The 9123-nt window shown below is 40.1% G+C and overlaps 1 protein-coding gene across 2 annotated transcripts in view; it reads right to left on the minus strand.

The window, feature by feature from the left end:
* Positions 1–6360, minus strand: part of mbnl1 (muscleblind-like splicing regulator 1) — a 51721-nt gene extending 45361 nt beyond the window's left edge. Inside the window, exon 1 of one of the 2 annotated variants that reach the window (XM_042497011.2) lies at positions 6204–6360. The gene's annotated coding sequence lies outside the window, so the exon portion shown is untranslated. Of the gene's footprint in view, positions 1–5573; positions 5864–6203 lie in introns of those variants that run through there. The other variant, XM_042497007.2, reaches the window with a different exon arrangement.
* Positions 6361–9123: the final 2763 nt, after the last annotated feature.

The following is a 9123-nucleotide window of genomic DNA, read 5'->3' on the forward strand; positions in this document are numbered from 1 at the left end:
AGGGGAAGCAAGGAAATGCCATGCAGAGTGACAAAGGGCATCAGAAATAAAAGCTGGGATAGTGATGTTAGAGGAGGAAAGAGTGAGAAACAAGTGGGATGTAATGAGGTATGAAGGAATAAGGAGAAAAACATTTGGAAAGAATGAATAGATTAAGGGGTGTGGAGGAAAGAATTATATGAAGAAATTTTACAGGGAGTTTGCAACATATTAGTTCTGGCTTCTGTCAGGATCCTCTCTTCTGCTGTGGCATGCAACCCTCAGAAACCTCAGCTCAGCCTCACACATTAAGTGGCATGTCCAGACTTTTTTTTTTTTTTTTTTTACTGGAGTGGCCCAAGTGGGCACTGACTTATGCAGGGGTGGCATTAAGTGCAAGCGTGTGGTGGGAGAGTTTTAATTTACCATTTTTGTATCCACTACCTATACCTACTTTAACTGCTAACATTGCAAAGTCATTACATTCCTGTAATTACATTCCTGTTTATAGTTTAGTTTAAAAGATAAATAGACCTACACATCACAACAGAGTGACACCACATGAATGTAAAATAACACTTCCATACTTTGATAAAGAAATTGTTCCTCCATAAGTAAATTGTAAAATAGCAAGTACGAAGTGCCAACAAAATTAAAATAAATATGCCTTTGTGAACAAACTTTCTAACAGTTGTATCAGTTTATTTGTATGGCTCCTCTGACACATTACTGCCTCTCAGGTTTAAGACCGAATTGCACCTATCAACAATAATTCTGTTTATTCGTCAAACAGTTCTGACCGGGCAGATAGGCAGTCATAATGGGGTGGCAGCTGGAGTGGCCGATCAGATTTCAGGGGTGGTTCCGTGCCACCCCGGGCCACTGTCTAGACACGCCCTGCTCACACTCTTGCCCACATTAAAAAAGCAGCACACATTGAACTGCATTCAGAATGACACAGAGTGTATAAATACTCTGCAAATGGCTTTTCAGAAAGATGCAGCCTGATGCAGTTTGGTTGCAGGTCAGCAACATATTATAAAAGGGCTAACCGAGACAACACTGTGGCAACTGCTGCTGCCAACTTTCCGGTATTGTTGTTGACCTGAGGCTTCAGTTGCCACAATCCTTGCATCCAGGGGAAAGCCAGAGAGGCTGAAGGAGCCTCCAAGAATTTGATTTGGACCTGATGCTGCAATATCCGGTAGCCATGGAGATAGTGGCCTTGGCATCTGTAGGAATCTTTTCAGATTTTGAGCTGTGTGCTGACGCCAAGTTTTCTGTCAGATCCTGCATATTGTCTATGAATCACTTTATCTGATTGTGATCAAGGAGAAAGTGCATTCATAATGCTGCCTGAACTGAAAATAGCTTTGCATTGTATCTTCATTTACAAAGAAAGCACATTTCCACGCACTGCTGCTGAATTCAGTTTGACTGAGATCGCACCTGCATCCATATTCGCAGGGAGATGAAAGAACCCTTTTTTCCTTTGGTGTATTTGCAGATACATGTGCAGTATAATCAGTGGAGGCATGTAACAACGTGCATTTACTCAAGTACTGTATTTAAGTATGAATTTGAGGTACTTGTACTTATCTTGAGTATTTAATTTTCATGGTCCTCTATACTTAAATTCCACTACATTTCAGAGGGAAATATTTTACTTTTTACTTCACTACATTTATCTGACAGCTTTAAATTAAGATTTTTGCTTCAAAACATAAGAGAGGTTTCTAAAATATGATGTTTGTTATAAATTAAATTAACAATAACAGTTTGTACAAGTACAGGTGAAACAGTGAGTTGTTAAATCAATCAAGCCGTTGAGAATAGCCAACTATTTTGATAAATGTTTAATTGGGGACTCTAAATTGCACGTAGGTGTGAATGTTAGTGTGAATGGTTGTCTGTCTCTATGTGTCAGCCCTGCGATAGTCTGGTGACAGCTTGTCACCAGACTATGACAGCTTGGATAGGCTCCAGCCCCCCCGCGACCCCTACGAGGACAAGCGGTTACGGACAATAAATGAATGAAGGTTTTTCTTGCTTTTTTTTTTTTTTTAAATAATTTTAAGGAGTGTTATTTCATCTTCTTTTTTACAATATTTTTTGATTTTGGGGGTATTTTTTCTATTTTTTTTCTATTTCTGAATTTTTTTGGGTGAGTTCTTTTTTGTTTTTTGAAGATTTTTCTGCATTGGGTCCTTCTACTTTTCATACTTTAAGTACATTTTCCTAATTATACTCACTTACTTTTACTAAGCAACACTTTCAATGCAAAACTTTTACTTGTATTAGAGTATTTTCTCAGGTTGGTATTTATACTTGTACTGAAGTAAAGGATCTGAACACTTCTTCTACCACTGAGAATAATGCTACAGAAAATACCCGAATAGTTTTGCAATGTAAAACTGTCACGCCTGTCTTTCCGTTCCACCCCTTCCTTCTCTCTTTAGACCAGTTTCTATTGCTGCACAGCTCTGTTAAATACAAAGCTGGTGATAAGTCATCTCTCATTTACACTGCAGGCCCCTAAACCCTGGGTGACAATCTGTGGTAGAGCCCCAGCTGCAGTGCTAACCCTTTACCTAGCTAATATTCTGGTGCAATGTGCCGTGTACTCAGAGGGAACGAAAAAAAAAACAAGTTGTATACCTCTGACATAAAGACGATGTCACAGGATGCCATAGTACTACTTCCCTGATTACATTTTGATAGATAGCGCCATTATTAGCTCCAAAAGCAAACTGCATGCCTCAATCTATTTCCAACCATCATTCATTAGTGATGGAAGGAGCTCTATTTCCAACCATGGAAACGGCCGTGCTAGAATACATACAGTATGTCTTTTAGATTAGCAGAGCAATCTGTTTGACTGCTGATCAATGGAAGCAGCAGGTCACTCTAACCTCCAAATGGAGTTTTCCTTGACCCATAATGAAGAAACATGGTGACTGATGCTGTTCTGGCTCAATAGGAGACACATTAGCAACGCCTCCAAAGATCTGGGCTTTCTGCTAAACTCAGACACTGACGTGGAATTTCCCCTCTTCAGCTGCAGCTGAGCGTATGCCAGTGCTTCTGCTTCTTTCTTTCTCTGTGTATTTCTTTAACTCTTCTGCCCTGCTGGTCCATATTTCTGACTCATTATCATTCTTTCTATGAGTGTTTTCATCACATACTCTCACTTATGACTACCTCTCAAGTCCACTAAATTTCCACCTAAAAAACCACAACCACTTGTCTATGTGTCACAACCCGCGGATCCATATTCCCGTAGTCCAATCAGCAAAACAAATATAGAGCCAAGATTGCAGCTACCAGATGGTTTGCTCATTCACCTCTACAACTCTTATTCTCCATACAATCTGATCAAATGTACAACAGCAGCCTGTTTCTCCTTTTCTATTTATTTTTTCTTTATCTGAACTAAAATCAGCCATGTATTTTAACTTCCTGCTCTGCGTGTCTCACACCGATAAGAGGATGGTGTGACCGTTGTTCTCTGAAGGAGATCAATGAGGCCGTAACGCTGTTTAGATATGAGCAAAGTGCGACAGGAATCAACATCCTGGGGTTGAGCGAACTCTTCACACATACTAATGTTAACCAACTGAAAGCAGGAAGAGGCGTGTGTGTGTAGTTAGTCTAGTTAAAGGGGAATTCCACTAATTTTACACATCAAGATCAGTGAACTAGTCTTGTGAAGAAAGTCTGAGAAAGCAGCCCTAGTAATGTCATTATCAATTCGCATTATGGCAGGCGTGTCCAGAATCCAGCACAGGGCCCAATCATGGCTCTTGGAGAGATTTTCAACAGCCCATTACTAGTGTTTAAAAATGTACTATATGTGGCAATATGGGTTAATGTAGCAAGATCACTTTGCATTTGTTCCGTTTTCCGTTCATGGCATGAATATCTGATAGTTGTAGGCATGCACCATGTGAGAATTATGCAGGTAGAAATAGTGTGTTTTTATAAAGAGATGATAAACAAGCATTAAATGATGAAAAAAGTGTACCAGTGTTGACAAAAAAGGACACCGCTCTCAGGAGCGATGCAAAGTTGAATACTTTTTCTGTGGAAAATGGAACCATTGCCTTTGTCTAATCTGTACATGATTTTTTTTTTTTTTTTACTTTTCAAAACCCATATAATCCGCGAAGCAACTGGCCCTCCAAGTTTTTTTTCACGTTAAATAATCTGGCCCCCATTCAAAAACATTTGGACACCCCTGCTTATTGTAACTGTGAGATTTTGTTGCATCGATTTTGACCTTTTTTTGTTATTATCTGTCTTTAAAGTCCTACAAATTTTTGACAGAGAAATTGCTAAAGAGCAGCATAAAATAGTAATTTTAGAAGGAGGCTTTGAATATTCTAGAAACTTCCTCACACTCTAATCATCATCAATCACATAAACTCTAAACCAACACAGTCTGGCACGGCTGACCCCTCTGCCTCTGTCAAGCCATCAGATCGTAACCCTTCACCTTCGGTCGGCCCTTACTTTCCCTCCCTCCTCCCTGATGAATGCAACTTTCCACCTTAAGCTTCCCTATCATCTCAGCACTCTGCTATTTCCCAGCCCCCTGTAAATGACACTAGCTGGCTGATGTGAACTCTCAGTCCACTGAGGAAATGTCCCAGGGCTTTCGTGTGCCAAACTCTGACGGATCATCTATCACTAAGGCCGCAAATACACATTACACTCCCATTACAGACCATCACAGCAACAACTGCAACAGTACACAGTCTTGCGGAAAGGCCACAGCAGGGAAATGCGCTCAACGTCAGCCATTTTACTATAGATTATTTTGGAGGCTGCAGAATGAAAAAGCAAAATGTTGTTTTGAAGTAAACAACTTCTGCTCATGTGCTGTGTGGAATATCCTACATAAACAAAGATGTTTAAAATATGCTACAAATTACTATAAATATGCATAAAAGTAGATTGTAACTGCATGTATGACATCTCATACTTGCAGTCATATTTCCCTGATGCATATTTGTGGTTTCACTTAACTTCTCTTGACTTTGACGCAGTGAGGGGAAGCAGGTGCAATTCAAGCTGTCGGGTTTGAAATACAGCAAGAGGAAATAGCACACTGTCTTGTCCCCATCTGACACCACTGTGTGCATGGGCGTGTATGTGTGTTTGTGTGTGTGCGCGCGCACCATTCAAACTTGAAGCTTATCTTGGAGATAAAATAAAAACGAATGGAAACACCCTTTGCAAAGAGGCCTTTCCCTCCAGCTGCCGGCTATTTTTCTGTCTAAATGTAGCCTGCAGATACACTGCTGCAAATATCAAATAAACTCTCCTTACATGCCGAACTTCTTACAAACCTTGTATCTCGATGCAAAGTTGTATAAAGAGAGAAATACTGCAACTGTTGGCTTTCCTAGAGCTCACAAACTGCCATATTTCAAAAGTATCCAAGCATATTTAGCTTGTTAAATAGGAAGTCAACAACAATTACACTTTTATGAAATCAAACAAATCAATACAAAACACAAAATAACACCTAAAGTCAAGTTGCCAACAGAAATTAATCCTACACAAAGTGATTTTATAGCAACAGATCTTACCTGTGTGTCTGTCTATCGCTGACGTGCCACTGGGACAGACAAAGCCACTTCAACACAGGTCAGGCTGACGCAATGCACTATGGGGCGAACTAACATCTTCATTTCTCTCTTCCTCTACTTCTCTCACTCTCATCTCTCTCACTCTCATAATAGCACCTTCTGCTTGGCAACGGCCATACCACAAATGTGGTCAGGTTTACAGCGAACCATCACTGCGCAACATCAAGTCTCCATGACAACCACTCCTTATCTAATTTGCATCTTCTGCTTGCATTATCTACTGTTGCCAAATACGGTCACCTTGTTATTTTCCCCGCCTCTCTCTGCATCCCCTTTTGTATAACTTCCTCTTTCCCTCCATTTTCACAACTGTGTGTACTTTGTGTCGAATGTTTATGTGCACACAGACACGTGTGCGCATGCGTGCAGCCTGTGAGAGTGTGAAAAAAGGAAGTGCCTGTGACATTAGAGCAGTTTGCAGCCCAAGAGATAAGCAGTGAAACGGCTTTTTAGATCAGGAAGTGGGGTGCTGTAAAGGTTGCTGTTGAGGGACTTAAAAAAGAGAGGGGAGTTGCAGTATGTTATCACAATCCTCACACGCCAGGTACATCGTCAAAAGATTTCACTTACCCCCTCGGTTCTTCCTCTGTGAAGTCAGTGCGGGCATTTGGCCTCCTCCTCCTCCTCCCCCAAGGACTGTGTCTATCAAACTATCGCTGGAATGTTGAACCAGGCCCCTGGAGCCCACACATACAGCAACACTCAGCAGCACTCAGCACCTGTCTCCGACTGCCGGCACAGAGAAAGAGACGCGGTCAATCACACTGGACAGCACAGCAAAGAGGAAAGAGCAGTGGAGAGTGGGAGGCGGACAAGCATTTTATCAGCAGAAAAAAAACCCTATACTGAGCAGGTTGCATGTGCAACACATCACATAATGGCTAAAGCTTAATTTGATGGCATGATAGATTAAATTGTTGAATGTTATATATTATTATAAAATCAATGATGATATCTTGGCATATTTACCATAAACAAAAAAGGTTGTTATGGGGTTTTTCCAAATGTGAGACCTCATATTGCAAAAACTTCTGCATGTTATTCATGTTGCAAACATAATGTTGCAATCACACTATATATTAAAAGCTGCCAATACCAACACACTGGATACAAGGAGGTTTTCAGAGAAAACTAGGATAAAAGTCATCCTATAAGATGAATTTAAGAATACCTTATTTCTAGCATCTGGGTGACTTTTTATGCATAAAACTAGATAAAAGTGCAGCTTAAAATAGTGTATCTGACTATTAAGAAACATTTCACAATTATATTTGATTCCACACACTCCTCTTGCTCAGCATCACAATTTATTGTTATACTAATGTTTCAGTTGCTCTGAATCTTTTTCAAGATTATTTAACAATTTTTTTTGCAACACTGATCTTAAATCAATAGTATTCCACCCATTTCATGTGCACACGTGTGTGACAATTAATCACCAACACGTTTTTTAAAATAATTGACAGCAACATCTGCACCATCTGTTACTTTATATTCAACATATAAAAAAAGAAAACAAAGGAACAAAAAAAAGGAGAAAAGTTTGACTCTTTGCACAGTTACGTCTATTTACAATGTACTTATAAAATATGCTGATGTTATGAATGAACACATTGGACAATGTGACATATGGTACACATATCACTGTCAGTAATTTAAAAACGCTGCCACAAGTGATTAATTGCCCCACACCTGTGCACGCGAAATAGGCAGAGCACTATTTATTTTAGATCAGTGTTGTATAAAATTGTGTCAAACAAATTGACGAAGGTCCTGAGGAACAGAAAAGTTAATATAACCAATAAATTGGGAGGCTGAGCAAGAGCAGTGTGCAAGATCTACTTCTCAAGACTTCAGTGATACTTTTAAACACACCTGCATTTGATCATTACCATAACCAAAGAGTCTGGACCCCCTCTTCAAATCTGGGTCATAATTTCTCCCTGGGGATCAATCAACTATTTCTGATTCTGAAGATGATTCAAAAGATCTAAGGACAAAATAAATTTCTCTTACGCAAAAGTATGTTTAGTTCCTTTTGGTGCTGTCTTGTCTTGTGAAATAACAGACAGTTATACCACTTCAGGCCTCTTAAGATCACTAAGAGGAAATTGTGAAGGAAATAATTTATCTTCAGTTGGTCTGTTGATAAACATAGCCTCATTCAAAATGGGTCACAAGCCAATACTGACAGAGAAGATGTCTGCATGCTAATATCTATGCAGTGTTTCACTTTATTCTGAGCTGTCAGTGTAGAGCTGTCTTAATCGGCGCTCACATGACTCAGCAACGGACAGACAGGTTACTGTAGCCAATCCTATTCTAATCATTGGTAATGTGTTACACACCTGTGCACAGCTGTGGTGGTAGAAGCACCACCTCTTGGGAATTGTAGTTTCTTAAATACTGAATGGAGTGCTGTGGGACATAGATGGATGCAATACTTGTTATAAAATACAAATGTACAAAAATACAAAAAGGGTGTGGAGCAGAGTGAATACAGACAAAAAAACCCAATAATAATCAAGCGGCACGTTATAATCGTACCATACATTCAAAGGGTCACAAGCCACAAAAAGGTTGGGAGCATACAGATTGTATTGTGTTGTTTGTTAAAGTATATCTTGGTAATGATTTATTGATCTTGAATAACTAAACATGAATAATAATTATATCTCCTTTTTTACTCTGATAATACCAGGAGATGCAACCTCTCATTCTAAGCTTTCAAGACATATCATGTCTCCATCTGGCACCTTAACTTACCCAGTCAGTGTCTGGTGGAGCTCAGAGGAGGCATCAGAGGCCCTGAGCACCAGCCTGCCTCTCCTCCTCTGGGCTGCGGGGCTGCTGAGACTCTGGGGATGGGAAGTCAATGAAACCAGGCCTAATTTAGCGTCCACTGCTCCACGAGCTGCCAGGAATCAGAGTGAGACTCCTTCCCTTTTTAGGGCTCCCTGGACACTGAAGTCTGCAAGTGGCACTACGACATTCCTATCCACACTAAGGACCTGGAGAGAGAGAGAGACGGAGAGAGATGACAGTCAACATTTGTTATATGGAAGCAGCATATTAATTATTATCTAGGTCTAAAAGTCATAAACTTGCACTATGGGAACTATGTAAATTTGAACAAAGCTCTTATTAACTGGCATTACTCACGCTGTACACTTATTTAAACTGCCAGCTTGGACACTTTTACAATCGTCTTATCTTTACACCACTTTCAGTAGATACATGGACAGCTTGGTACTGTGAGTGACTGAGACACTTTGCCCACTGTCACAATAGCTTGCCATAAAATCACATCAGTAATTAGGTGAGAAAAGGGGACTAATCAGATAATCTGTACTTACACAATCCACTCAGCCAGGCCATGACACTGTGTCATGTAATCTTTAATAACCTTGGTCTGCACTGAAACTAAATGCTGCCGGCCAGGAAGAGTATTTTTTGTCCTCCTGCGTGACCAGCTGATTTTCATGTGACA

This window comes from Plectropomus leopardus, chromosome 12 (genome assembly GCF_026936395.1).
Source record: "Plectropomus leopardus strain MGB_pleo_1.0 chromosome 12, ASM2693639v1, whole genome shotgun sequence".
NCBI classification, from domain to species: Eukaryota; Metazoa; Chordata; class Actinopteri; order Perciformes; family Serranidae; genus Plectropomus; species Plectropomus leopardus.